General features: G+C 36.1%; 1 long non-coding RNA gene across 1 annotated transcript in view; it reads right to left on the bottom strand.

The window, feature by feature from the left end:
* Positions 1-216: 216 nt before the first annotated feature.
* Positions 217-15,639, bottom strand: part of LOC117671127 (uncharacterized) — a 41,417-nt gene continuing 25,994 nt past the window's right edge. Inside the window, exons 2-3 of the long non-coding RNA XR_004592783.1 lie at positions 2,932-3,000; positions 217-490 (exon numbers count right to left, since the gene is read on the bottom strand). This is a non-coding gene — a long non-coding RNA (uncharacterized LOC117671127). The remainder of the gene's footprint in view (positions 491-2,931; positions 3,001-15,639) is intronic.

Here is a 15,639-nt window from a genome sequence, read left to right as displayed (position 1 = left end):
ACACATGCAACAACAGATATACAGACTTTCCTTACAATAAGGAGTTCCTAATTACACTACACCAACCATATGGAGATGGTGGGTTGTACAACTATCGCAGCATTCCTAAATGTTTATCATCACACATTCCTTAAGTATAATCTTAATGTAAACACTTTCCCTAAAAATCCAAACATCAAAATGAAGATAAATGAGCGATAAAAAACAATAAAATGAAACTTTGGGGAAGGTGGATTTATTGAGACGATGCAATTAATAGGTTCTTCATGCTTCCTCTGGAGTTTGTCTGCACTTCCCCAGGGGAGGTACATGTATCTCACAGTTTGAAAAACCCTGAACTGTAGTCTTAAATATTTGTAGACCTTCTTTTTCATATATCTCTAATATTTGGCTTTGAGAATCGTGGAGAGTGTAATATCTGTTCCATTTATTTTATTTCATTTCCATACATACAAGGAGATCTTCTTTAAAATGCCTCAATACTTCTTTCCTATAATATACAGAATATAAAGTCCAAAGGAGGGATAGTTTAATATTATATATAATAGCTTTGCTGTAATGGTCTTAGTATATTATATATAATAGCTCTGCTGTAATAGAATTATCAGCCATAATTGTCTGATGCTGAGTTATTTTGAGTCCAACCATGTAACTAATGGCAATCCATTAAACACTATTTCTCCTCAATGAAAAACAAGTCACAACACTATCTCTTCAGTATGCTGAAACAATTCTTTCTTTCTTAAATATTTACTTAAATACCAGCCAAAAAGTGCATTAACTAAAACTTAGTGAAGAGATTGAAAAAGAATTGACTGGATTTTTAACATCTGATAAATTTACTTCTTTTAAATATTTTAAAATCAACCTACTCTATTTAATGTGCTTCAGATAATTTTTACAATGTACCACTTCCATCAAGTGAAGAATGATGGCTACAAAACAGAATCCTCAAAGCAATTCACTTGTCACTTACTTTAATTTCTTCTCAAGATCCAAAGAAAATATTTAAATTTCTCCAAGTTTTTAAAACGGGGTTGTAGCATTTAGTTTTACTTTACTCTTTTCTGTCTACACTTAATGTGTGAGAGTGACATTCAGGATTATCATGTCTTTTGAGTGTGAAGAACATCTCAGTTCAATGGCTTTCCAGATGTTGGATTACCATTCTCAACTGCTTGGACCTTTAACCATCCACGAATAATAAAAGTTAAAAACTAGCAATATTTGAAGGCCACAGATTCATTATTCCTATCTACACTATGCACTAAAGATGTAGGAAAAATAGCTAAAACAGACACACAGACACAGACAGTAGGGTATTTGTTCTGGAAGAACAGAAGATTATATCAGACAATAGTTATTAAAAGTCTATTTGGTTATTTGGCTTGAGCATTCCTTTCTGCAGCAGTTCTATGAAATACTGTATGTGCCTCAATATATTTGAATTCTCCTCAGGAGCTCCTGTGTCCAGCTTGAGTAGAACAATAGAGAATTTCACTCGCAATGTGCTTGCTTCTGCACATTTTGCTCTGGCTTTTTTCCATTTTGTGCTGAAAACATTGCACTCAGTCTCATAGAATTTAAAAGTATCATCACTAATTCATTTTGCACTCATATTTGCAAAAGCTCACATTTTAATCTGTGTGAAAAATGACACCTACTAAGTCTTTCAGTACTCCACATACATATTTAAGCATTGATAGTTTTTTTTCCCTCCAGTCAATTCAAAATCTTAATTACTGCAATGTGCTTCTCTAATGAGCTTCATTATAGCTGCTTTTTTATCCAAAAAGAAACATAGTAATATTGTTTAAGTATTTATGTGAATTTTGTCCAGAAGTCTGTAAGTTTCCGACAAGCAAAAAAAAAAAAAAGAGCCACCTTCATAAAAATAATCACTACAACACAAAATCTTAGCTTCAAAGTAGATATGATGATATTTGGTGAATATTGGTTGGACGGTAGTCACATGTTAGAGGAATGGGAATAGATAAATCAATCCAGTGATTTTAAGGTAATTTGAAAATTCAATGATTTTTCTGGTTTTGTGAAGATTTCAATGTTGCTATCAGGTTTCTTTCCATTTGTGGACAGAGCTAAAGGATATGGTTGACCATATCAAAGATATGATGTTAAGATGAGTAGTTAACCAATTTTGGTTAACGACCTTTTAGAGCATGGCTCTCAAGCTTCTTGAGGAACTGCTAATATTTTGTTAGTATTTCTATTAATACTCAATTGTATTTTAATTTACAATGTTATATTATCAATATCTATTCTTTATCAGATTATATCCACTGATTTTATAACCACACAGTGGAGAGCATAATATTACTCACTGTTCTCTTTTTTTAACCAAATTAGCTGAAAAGTGCACCTTATTGGTGGAACTTCTGAAACATGCTGCTATAGAGCAGTGGCTCCCAACCTTTTGGGCACCAGTGACCAGTTCCATGGAGAGAGGTTTTTCCGTTCACCGGAGGGGACATGGTTTCATGTGCTGCCTGCATCCAGTGGATGGGGCTTCACTTGTTTGCATGGCCCAGACCAATGCAGGTCCATGGATTGGGGTTGGGGACTCCTGCTATAGAGAATGAAAATCAGTTGCTTCCATCCTTGTGTGAACAAAAGTGCTGCTTACAAATCCAAAGCCACCTCAAGACAGAGCCCAATATAATTTCATCATTTTAAGTGCTATAGTAGGTTATGGAATAAACAATTTTGAAATAAATTACAGTATGCATTAATATTGGGTAGACAATTTAGTCAACCAGTACTTTTCTGGCATTCCCAATAGAAATATTTGATATCTGGGAAATCTTGGGGTTCAATGCTCTCTCCTCTCTTGTTCAACATCCATATGAAATCATTGGTAAAGCCATTAATCATTTCGATATTTCTTATCATTAATATTCTGGTGTTACCTACCTGTACAATCCCAGGATGTGTAGGTAAATCTGTCATTGTACTGTCCTAGTATCTAGAAGCTGCTTAGATCTGGATGAGAAGAAATAGACTTCAGCTCAATCCTGACAAAACTGAATGGCTCTGGCTGTTCAGCTCCCCTGTACTAGAATATTTCCACTGTTGGTTCTGGATTGTTTCTTCCTATTCAGAATAACAGAGTTGGAAGAGACTTTGGAAGTCTTCTAGTCCAACTCCCTGCTCAAGCAGGAAACCCTATGCCATTTCAGACAAATGGTTATCCAATCTCTTCTTTAAAATCTCCAGTGTTGGAGCAGCATAATTTCTTCACACAATTCACAGTTCTACTAATTGTTTTAACTGTCAAGAAATTTCTCCTTAATTCTAGGTTGTTTCTCTCCTTGATTAGTTTTCATCCATTGCCCCTTGTCCTGCCTTCAGGTGCTTTGGAAAATAGATTGAGCCCCTCTTCTCTATGAGCCTCTTAGATATTGCAACACTGCTATCATGTCACTCAGTAGTCTTTCTTTTCATTAAACTAGATATACCCAATTCCTGCAACTATTCTTTATATGTTTTAGTCTCCAATTGTCTAATCATCTTTGCAATCTTTCTAAAGTCTCAACACCTTTTTTTAACATCACAGTGACCCAAACTGGATGCAATATTCAAGTGGATATTACCAAGGCATTATAAAGTGCTATTAGCAATTCATGTGATCTTGATTCTATCCCTCTGTTAATGCAGCCTAGGTTGGCTTTTTAGGCAGTTGCAGCACACTGTTGACTCTTATTTAAAGACTTGTTCAAGATTTGTTTATCTCCAATTGAGATAATAAAATGAACATTTCAAACAATACCAAATTTCTGGGACAATCCATAATTATACAATTTTTCCAATATATATTTAAGGAAGATAAGACAAACTGAAGTGCTTTTAAAGAGGACATCAATAAATGGAAGATTAAGGAAAACCTTAAGGTCAGTTTTCAAATACATGAAAAATTATCATTTATTCTACACTCCGTAGCTTCATAGAACAAAATGCATGAAATCTGATGGAAATAAATTTTGGCTAAATATTAGGAAAGTACAAACAATTATAATTGGTTCTGGAACATGTTAATGGTGGGATGTTTTCAGCTGGGAAGATACTATAGATTCAGTGTTCTATAAACTGTGTATTAAGTAAAAAAGAGTAGACTGTTTTTTAAATTATTATAGAAAATACTGTTTTAGATATAGTCTAGTATCGGCAGGTAGATGAATTGGTGATGTTATTCATCTTTATCCTCATTGAACTTCTACAACTGAGATTGTTCTCAATGTAGTTATGCAGTAATGGTGTCACTGATAATCACATCACAATTTTAAGATTCCTGGCATATTGGCTTACAATGAAATATAGTAAAAATAAGATTTTTGTGTTGTTCCTTTCTACTCCCACCCAATTTTTGAATGGCTCTTTTTAAAAAGGTTACATATGCCTCTGAAAAGATTATTAAACTTTACTGGCAGATTTAAAGTGGCAGATTTTTACCTTCAATTTCTTAGTGCATCACTTTATTATAATTAAATTTTGTTTAGGACCATTGCCTTGCTTATTTAAAAAAAAAATGTTGTTGTGGAAGGTGACCTGTGCCCACATTTTTTTTTAATGGATGACATTTGGACTGGTTTATTGCATTGGGGAATTGCTTCATTTAAAATAATTGGCCGTTAGGAGGTTTCTTGGGCTTTATATATAATACCTATGTCAAAAATGAGAATTAAACTGATTTTTCAGCCAAGTGAGCCTTTGTACAACTTTAAAAGTGTAGTGCAAAATAATACACATTCTTAACCCAACCACATTTGATCCTTGCTTGGACAAACTATCTAGAATAATTTCTAGACAAAGTATACAGATATATTTATATTGTATTCTATAGTGCCTCACATATTTATAGTATGGTATAGTGCACAAGAAAATTATATACCGTATTTTCCGGCGTATAAGACGACTTTTTAACACATGAAAATCTTCTCAAAAGTCGGGGGTCGTCTTATACGCCGGGTGTCGTTCTCCTGTAACCAGGCAGACCAGCCCGAAAGGCTCTGATGAGCCTTAAATGGCTCTGACAATCCAAGCCCTGACGATCTGCTAATCAGGCAACTCAGTTGGGATCGCCAGAGCCATGGGGAAGGGAAAAACTTTTCTCTTTTCACATGGCTCTGACGATCCAAGCCCTGATGATCTGCTAATCAGGCAACTCAACTGGGATCGCCAGAGCCATGGGGAAAGGAAAAACTTTTCTCTTTTCACATGGCTCTGACGATCCAAGCCCTGACGATCTGCTAATCAGGCAACTCAACTGGGATCGCCAGAGCCATGGGGAAAGGAAAAACTTTTCTCTTTTCACATGGCTCTGACGATCCAAGCCCTGACGATCTGCTAATCGGGCAACTCAACTGGGATCGCCAGAGCCATGGGGAAGGGAAAAACTTTTCTCTTTTCACATGGCTCTGACGATCCAAGCCCTGATGATCTGCTAATCAGGCAACTCAACTGGGATCGCCAGAGCCATGGGGAAAGGAAAAACTTTTCTCTTTTCACATGGCTCTGACGATCCAAGCCCTGACGATCTGCTAATCAGGCAACTCAACTGGGATCGCCAGAACCATGGGGAAAGGAAAAACTTTTCTCTTTTCACATGGCTCTGACGATCCAAGCCCTGACGATCTGCTAATCAGGCAACTCAACTGGGATCGCCAGAGCCATGGGGAAGAGAAAAACTTTTCTCTTTTCACATGGCTCTGATGATCCAAGCCCTGACGATCTGCTAATCAGGCAACTCAGCTGGGATCGCCAGAGCCATGGGGAAGGGAAAAACTTTTCTCTTTTCACATGGCTCTGACGATCCAAGCCCTGACGATCTGCTAATCAGGCAACTCAGTTGGGATCGCCAGAGCCAGGGAGAAGCAGGCAGGGAGTTGTGGACTTCAACTCCCAGAATTCCTCAGCCAGCAAAACAAAGCTGGCTGAGGAATTCTGGAGTTGAAGTCTACAAATCTTAAAGTTGCCAAGGTTGGAGACTCCTGTTCTATTGGGTAAGTTTTTTTCCCCTTTGGGATCTTTAAAAAAAATAGTTAATTGGGGTTTTTTTTAGTTGTTCTTTTTTAGACCTAGCCATTTAAAGTTTAGGAAGTTTTAAATTTAGCTTTCATATAAAAATAAAATAGAATAATATTTGTGCAGATTTCTGAGATTTAGTATGTTTTTGTAGTGTTTCACTCTAACTACACAAACACACAAAATCTCACAAAGCTGTATGTGGAATTTTGTGTGTGTAAAGTGTGAAAGTTGGGTTTTTGGGCTTTTTGTGGCTGTGTGAGGTTCCTGCTTGTTTCAGGGGCCATTTTGGGTCTAGCACAGCTGCTTTTACATTGTGGGTGAGCCAGTTGTGTTGTGTTGTGTTGTGTTGTGTTGTGTTGTGTGTGTGTAAAGTGTGAAAGTTGGGTTTTTGGGCTTTTTGTGGCTGTGTGAGGTTCCTGCTTGTTGCAGGGGCCATTTTGGGTCTAGCACAGCTGCTTTTACATTGTGGGTGAGCCAGTTGATGTTTTTTAATTTTTATTTGGTGTGCGTTGGAAGAGGGGTAGTCTTATACGGCGAGTATAGCCCAAACCCTATATTTTAACAGGAAAATTCGGGGGTCGTCTTATAGGCCCAGTCATCTTATATGCCGGAAAATATGGTATGTGTGTGTGTGTGTGTGTGTATAGTATATATAGTTAGTAGATGTTTTGCCTCTCCTCATTCTTCAGCAAGATTGTCCATCTTTTGTATAGTTAAAGCACTGCTTGCCTATTTAAATTTAAAATATGAACACATACAAACACATTTCATACATTCAAGTGTTAACTAATTTGAACATAACAACTGGTATTAAATCTTCACAACAGTATTAGTCTTCTCATATGTTTTATATGCTTTAATAATAAGGGTGGAAACTAAGCATTCCTATTCATGTCTATGTTATGTGAACAGTTTACTGTAAAAGGTTAAATTTTAGGCAAATGTAAATCTTTTCTTTTTATCTTGTCAATCTAAAATAAAGTGCTTTAGCTGAGCATGTTTTAAGATTACTCCATGAGATATTCTTAGCAACAATACACAATTGTTTTGCCATTCCATTATCCTGGATGCTCAGTTGTATTCATTTATTTTTAAAATTGCATTGTAGTCCTGGGGATTTTTGCATGGCCTTTAGAATTCAAGCATTAACTAGGTGTGACTTTACTTAACTTTTTCTTTTTTGTGGGGGGAAGGAGAGAAATTGGGGAGAAATTGGCCAAGATACTGCTATCTGCTATGAAAAGACTAACCTGCTGCTTAAAAAATGTTTTAATTTGTTTAGTGGGTTACACATCTCATTTTGAAATTTAATATTACAAAGGTACTAAGAATACATTTGGAATAGTACATTAAATGCACACAATAATCTGCAGAATAAAATCTCCATGTACATTTTAGAATGATGTCTCTTTAAGAGAAATGCTTCATAAACTGCACATAATACATTAGGTTAATTTTTGTGGTAGAATATTTAAGAAGAGAAACATGATAGAAATTAGAACGTTCAGGAATCTTTCTACATTAATATTCTAGGATGGCACTAAAACACTCAACAGAATTCATTAAGGACATTTTTATTGTTAAATATGTTTGCTAGTTGCATGAAATAAATTGGTAAATGCTAATACATTTCATCTATCATTAATGTACATAGTCCAATCTGCCTGCTTTTTAATAGACTAATATCCCTTAGGTTGTGTGGAAATTGCCAGTTTAAAAGCTTGTAGAAATGTTTTACTAAAAATTGTTCCATTTAGTTCATATGCACAAAAATAGTTTTCTAGAGACAAATACAATAAAAAGATTATCTGTTCCATTAACATTAGAAGAGGCAATTATCATTGGGTCCAAAAGAGTTTTGAAAGGAAGTAATTATATTTGGAGTTGGGTGGATTGCTCTCTTTCCAATAAGGCACTTTTACATTTTACTGGCATCCAATAATGAAAGGGAAAAAAAATCTAGACAATTGCTGTTCTCTGCAGCATGCTAAAATATTTTGATATTATCTTTGACTTTTCCCCCCACAAGATTGATTAGTTTGCCCAACCATACAGTCTTCATTCTTTTAATATTTTATGTTCTTTTTTTCCTACTTTGAAAATGCTGATTTATTTTTTCGGCATTTCATGCTTCATTAAACTTTACTTTCTAATGTCCTTTCTTTACCTTTTACGGCATTATCCTGTAAACACAGTTGTGTTCAGGAAGATTTATTCTCAGATATGTGATTATATGATGCAGCATTCAGCATTATCTTAACCTTTTCTGAGTGAGGTTAAGTAGAGATACAGGAGTCTCTCCACCAGGGAATAAAAAAATGGCTGCTGCACTATTCAATTTCTAGCTGCCATAGAAAATTCTGTATGTATAACTATTGATTGTGCTATTTTTGCAGTGATATTCCCCACACGTTGTATTTTAGAGTGAGATGCATGATATAAGCAAGGCAGCTTTAAATCTTCTGGACTCCTCATCCACCCCAATAGGAGGCACCACCAAGGCTTGCAATATAAAGCTTTAATTTGCCTTAATTCTCTGGCATGAGTTATTTCTTTTCCAGACAGTTAGAATCCCATTAATCATAACTTTTACTTTCACAAATGGAACACTGTCAAACATCATATTAAATTTTCATATGTACTCTTAAGTTATCATATTAAAATGGTCATGCTACAGTGCAAGTCATGGAATAAAATATTTAAATTACATAAAGATTCTAACTGAAATATATTTAAAAAGTATTCCTATGTTAAGAGCAGTTTTTAATTATTCATGAAGTTTTTGGGCTCTTCTTTACGGGATATTTGTGCCCCAATCTGTTGTGGCACAAATTTAATTTAATTAAATCCCAAATGTATGATTCTATAACTCCCTTTTTATCTTTAATTATACCAATTAATTTGCTTCTTCCTATTACATCATGTTTATGTATTCAGAGGTTATGCCAGAAAATCAACATCTAAACCAATGGTTTGATTAAACCTAGTTTGCCCAGTACAGTATGGCAGGAAGAAGTCCATGATAATCCACTTCTGAAAATGTTACTGAGAAATCTGCATGAACCTGTCTAGGCAATTGCTAGGAGCGAAGACTGATTTGAAATTTGAGAGCAGATTTGATGTAGTAGTTTAAGGCACAAGACAAAAAATCAGGAGAGAGTAAGGTTTCACCCTCCATTAGACATGAAACCAGCTGAATGACTTTCAGCCATTCTTTCTCAACCATAAGAAGCAGGCAATAATAAACTACTTCTGAAACTGCTGCCAAGCAGTTGTGGCAGTCGTTCCCCCCCTCCTCCCCCCCCCCGATTTTGAATGCTCCATTAAGATCTTATTGGATCTTATCAGGATTTATTTATGTATTTTTTCAATTTCTATAGGATTATATTTCCTCCAATATTTTTAACTTTAAAGTAATTTAAAGAGTAGAAATTACTTGTGTAAGGGCAATCGATATATGCTACTAATTATTGGAATCTAAGATAGCATAAGTAGAGTGAGCATATTTTCTTGAAAAAATAAAGGACAAACTTGAAAAAAGAGGCAACTCTAGAAAAGGTTAATAAGGATAGAAAACAAATTAATTGAAAAGGGGAATTCAAGAACAAAACCACAACAATAAATAATTTTAATAAAAATAAAGAATAGCTTCATGAAATAAAGTAATATAATTTATAATAAATGCCATATGGTTGCTGTAAGTATACATTATGTACAATAATTATGTATTATAATATCTGCTGTACACTATATACTTCATTTTATATTTTACATAATTATACTCATTGCAAATAAAATGTAATTTTCCTGACTCCTCCCCCAAGATGGCTGCTGAGAGCTAGGGGAATTTTTTTCTCCTGCCAATGATCTGCTTGTTAGGGTTCCGACCAATGCCCTAATAAAATTAAGAGTCTCGAGCCATTTAGCAAGAAAAATCCAGTTGTTTATCAGGAGCGCCTTGTCGGCACTACCTAGGTGAAGCCAGTTCTGGCTTCACCCAATTCGTGCTTTGCCTCTGACCCTGATTGCCTCTCCACCCCAGAGTGTGTCACCAGTCACATTCCCCAGCGAAGCAATTTTATGGGTCATAGAAGTCACTCTCTCCAGCTGTTTCAGGTCTCTGTAGAGATGGCCTTGACTTCGGTCGGCTAGGCTGTGTCTTGTTTTGATTGAGGTGTGAATTCCTTGGTGCAGCTGTGAGGCACGATTCCCCCTGCCTATGGCAACTCGGGAGCAGGTCAGGAAAGCTTCGCTAGTTGACACTGCTGATTTTGCTGCCAAAGATGGTTCTTTGATAGTGCTTCTCCCAGGATCTGAATGGGAGCACTTAGGAATGACCCCAGATGACTTTTTGGACAACCATGGACCCACCCGGGAAGAGAAATCTTGAACATTGTGATTGCCACCTTCTTGACTTCTTTGACTTTCGTAGGTATTTATCATACATACAGAGACACGTAATAGAAATAAGTACTGTATATATGCAGGTACAGATGATGCTCTATTCTGCCCCAGCTTTGGATTCCCGAGGATATTGACACACACCAATGGTCCTTATCAAATTTATTAAGTAGCAAAAATAAACCAAAGTCCGGCAAAGGTTGGCAACCAGCCCAGAAAACAAGATATGATAAGACTTTTCCAAAAATGCTCTGATGATAATTACAAGTTGTTTCTAGCAAGAAACTTACTAACGGCATGTGACTTAAATAGGCTAAGGGAGTGGCCAATTATCCTCAAGCCTTACTCTTGAGGAGACCTCCTCCTCCTGAGTAGCCACTCCTGCCTTTTGGTAGCCCTGCGTGCTCGAGCATTGAGGAGAGGCTCCTCCACTTCGCTATCTCCACTTGAAGGAGCCTCTGGAGGTTCTGAAGGTCCTGGCTGAGTCTCTGCCTCTGGCACCACATCCTCTTCAGCCTCCTCACTGTCCGACGTGAGCGCCAGATGCACTGGTGCGCAACACCACACCAGCCTCCTCGTCGTCGGGATCAGCCACAACATCTGCACAGGCCACTGGCGGGCCACAACATCCTCCTGATCTCTTGTGTACATGAATGAGTCATTGAATAAGTCTGGAAGTAATCTTAAGAAATGAGGACTACTATTTTTTATTATAGCAAAGTGTATATATTAAGCTTGGTATATTCACACATATAAGGCAGAAGCCAAAATGCTTCACTGAACAAAGGAAAACAAAAGAATATGTGATTGCAAACATAACACAGAAGGGAAATGCTCATAGGCAAGACAGTAAAACAAGAGAGGAAATTGAACAACAGAGTGCAGATACAAAACATAATTTCATAACCCTCAGCTATTGGGAAACTCATTCTTTTTAAAAGCAACAGTCATATTGCCCTAAATTATTATGGCAATATTGGTGCTCCTAGAATGACCTACCCTGATGCTCATCCCTAAAATGTCAGAGTTTAGCTAATATCCTATTGCAATCATTAATACTTCTTCCTTTTGTGAGTTCTTTCCTGAGCAGGTTGTTGGCCTTAGAGTTAAGATGATAATACTCTTGATCTAGGCTGCATGAGAAGCATCTCGAGATTGGAAATTCAAAGACTTATTCTTTTTATATTTAAGGGTTTACCAAGCTATTCTATGTCCCAAAATAAGCAAAATAATGCATTTTATATAACACAGAGTGGGAAAAAAGAGTACATTGTCTAAGTCTGCTTTCTATCGTAATTGTCTTCTACAATAGAACAGCAGAACTGCATATACTGTAACAATATTTGATATTTTTATCATACGTATTTAGTGGATTAATAAGGCTTTTTAATCTCAAAAGACTCATAATATACTAGTCATAATTTAATGCTTTTAAAGGTATTATATCCAATGTTGTACAATCAATTTTTCAGTGTATTTGAATATGCTAGTTAACAATAAACCCATGACTTCATAATGTTTTCTAAAGTAATGATAGCTCGATATAGATATCCCCACAGAGATTTGGATGACCTCTACACTAATAGCCTTCCATAAGGCACTTAAAAACTGGCTATTCCCACAGGAATTTGGGCTGAAAGATTAATGAGTGTGCTAATTGGTTGGTTTGCCGATTGATTTATTGTTACTTTGAAAAATTGAGAATATTTTTTTTTGACCCTGGATCCTATTTATTATTTAATTGTTTTATGTTTGATTTTTAATGTTTTGTACATCATTCAGAAGCTTTGTTGAGATGAGCATCCATATAAATTATTTAAATGAATAAAATAATAAATAAAAGTTCATAAAAAGTAAGTTTTCTTAGTAGTTGAAGTCTCAGTAGAACACTGAAAACACAAACAAAAAGGAAAATAATTGTTAGATTCTTAATCGTATTCCAAAAATGGAACCAAGTTCACTAAATTCAACAGCATTTATACTTTGGAATTTCATTCCAAACTATCAAAAAGATGAATACTGTCTTGGTTCTTTTTCTCTTTGTCCTTTCCTCCAATTCACAGACTTATTCTTGTGCCATATCTGTCATCAGACACTAGCAATCATATTGATGATCCTATTTTTATCAATGCTGAGTTTTGTCCAAACCAGTCCCTTAGATTTTGAAGCCATGATGTTTTTCTTCTGCCTGGACCTTGTTTGCCTTCAATCTTTCCCTGGAGGATTAAGTGAAGTATGGCATATTTTTTTGCGTGTCACATCACGTGTCCAAAATATTTTAACTTTTGCTTTTTAATGGTTTTGATTATTTCCCTTTGCTTTCCCAGGCATCTTATCACCTCCTCATTTCTGATTCTGTCAACCCATCTTATACATAACAGCCACCTGTAAATTCACATTTCAAAGACTTATAGATACTCAAATTGGGTTAACTAGAAAAGTATTATTTTTTTCAGTACAAATTGAAATTATATTTAAATCCTTTTGAAGCAACATTGGATACAGAGGGGAAATATATGAAATATATTTTAAGATTAAGATTATGTTTCTTGGTGGAATGGCAACCCCTTTTGTGTCATAGCTCCTGGACTTTTGTAGCTACATTTTGATATATAGGTGGTCCTCAAATTACAATCACAATCGGGATGGGAATTTTGGTTGCTAAATAATGCAATCATTAAGCAAGTCATCAGGTGATCAGACCCAATTTTATATCCATTTTACCATGGTTGCTAAGAAAATCATGTGGTCCTTAAGTGAAACATGTGGTTGTTAAGTGAACCCAGCTTTCCCAAATGACTTTGCTTATCAGAAGCCAACTGGGAAGGTAACAAATTATGATCACATGACTGCAAAATGCTGCAACTGTCATAAATTCGAGCTGATTGCCAAGTGTCCAAATTAACATACATTGCTACTGTGATTATGGAAGTGATGTAAGGTTGTAACTTCAAGGATGGGTCATAAGTAACTTTTTCGGAAGCCATCGTAACTTTGAATCATTGGTAAAAGAAGGTTGTAAATTAATGACTACCTATATGTGATAATAGCTATCACATGTGATAACATATATCACCTATATGTGATAAGAGATATAATAGTTGTTATGGCTGTGCATTCTTTGGAAGTATTCATTCACTCTGTTTCCTTTTATTGGTAATTTTGATTTAAACACAACCAATGTTTACAAGACTATTTATATTAAAGTGACAACATTTCTTTTACAATATCTCTCAGAAAGCTTTGTAGAAGCATGAAGAGGCTAATCTTTTCCTTAATAGAAAATGAAAAGAGTCTGCTTGCTCTAATTTAGGTCAGAGCTAAGAATAATTTTCTTTCATCTACTTTCTAAATGTTTGGTTACCAAGGATACATTGCGGATGTTAAAATAATCTGGATTTTGTTTTTTTCTTTTGAAAATATTTCAAAGCATTTGGTGTACATTGCCTTTGGGCCACCCAGACAAAACGAATATTGATTTTTATTAACATTTTTTAAATCTAGAGGCCTAAAGTCTATAACGCTGAATACAGATTATAAGAGTCAAAACACCAGTTCCAGAGAATCCTTGAATAAATAAGAATCTGGCCTCAAAACTTTGATTATCAGTAGTTTCTCTTTACTGCTACAGATGTTTGCAGCAGGCCATATTTGTATCACCAAATAAATCTATTATTATTTCATAACCTGAAATAAAAATTCTCTTTGTCTCTCCCAGCAGAGCAGTCTATCTGATTATAGTAATTACTAGCACAATGTTCTAAAGCAGTGTTTTTCAAACTTGGCAGGTTTAAGATGTGTGGACTTCAACTCTTTGTTGGCAGAATAATTCTGAAGTCCAGTTTGAGAAACACTGTTCTAAAAGAGCTGACAAATTAATTTCTTATAATTTCCTGAGGTAGCGTATTCAAGGGTACAGTGGAGATAGGGTATGCTTCTGATATAAGTGGACACTGCTATTAAAACTAAAGAACAAATATTTTAACATTTAAGGTGTGTTTGGCTAAATAAGCATTACTCAAGCATTACTTGTATGCATGTTTGTATTTATTAAATAAATTTATACAGTTGTCCAACTCCCACACAGTGACTCTCAGTGGCATACAATATTAAAAACCCACAGTTAAAAACCCACAATTTAACCCCCACTCCACCCCATTGTGACAATGACAAAATTAAAAGTCATTTAATAGTTCCAAATGGGATTCCCAAACTGGCTGCCAAAACTATGTCTTCAAGGCCCTGTAGAAAAGCAACAAGGTGGGGGCCAATTTTACCTCCAGGGGAATGATGTTCCAAAGGGAGGCACCACCATAGAGAAGATCCATTTTCTAGGCCTCACCAGTTGTGCTTCCTTGATAGTTGGGATCTGCAACATGCCCCTCTTTCCTGCTCTAGTGGGCTGGGTAGGTGTAATTTTGGACAGGCAATCCATCAAGTAACTTGTACCCTAAGCCATGTAGATCTTTAAAGCTTTAAAACCAACACTTTGAATTGCACCCAGAAATAAATTGCCAACCAGTGCAGATCCCACAAAAGAGATCACACGTGCAAAATTGGAGTTGCATAAAACCATGTGGACCACTGCATTTTGAGCCAACTGAAGCATCCAGATGCTTTTTGAGAGCAGCGCCAGGTAGAGAATAGTCAGAATGGAAGATGACCAGCCATACGCCGATTGGTCCAGTAATGAACATAACTGGCACATATCACACAGTTGATGTAGCCATGATTGCCACCTGTTCCTTGAGCAGGAGTTGTAAGTCCCGGAGAACTCTCCAAATTATGTACAGAATCTCTCTGGGACCATGCAACCCAATGCATGAGCAAGGATGGTAATTCTCCAAGAACCAGAGCCCAGATCCAAAGCCCCTTAACCTGTTGCTCCCATTATAGATCTCAACAGCTTCCAGGCACTGCAAAACAGCAGTTCCAGCATAGCTTAACTCAGAGATATACAACTGAGTATTATCAATATATTGATGATATCTCATTCCATGGTGACAGATGATTTCACCCAGCAGTTTCACGTAGATGTTAAACAGGGATGGAAAAGCATTGATCCTTGAGTGATCCCAAAAAGAAGGGGCTGGGGTCAGACCTCTCACTCCCAATCAACACCAACTGGAATTGGCCTTGAAAAAAGTAGGAAAACCAGGACAACATTGTGCCCCTCATTCCCAGTCCCAAAGCTGT

This window comes from Pantherophis guttatus, chromosome 5 (genome assembly GCF_059756535.1).
Source record: "Pantherophis guttatus breed Tessera chromosome 5, ASM5975653v1, whole genome shotgun sequence".
NCBI classification, from domain to species: Eukaryota; Metazoa; Chordata; class Lepidosauria; order Squamata; family Colubridae; genus Pantherophis; species Pantherophis guttatus.
This window is presented reverse-complemented; position numbering and strand designations above follow the sequence as displayed.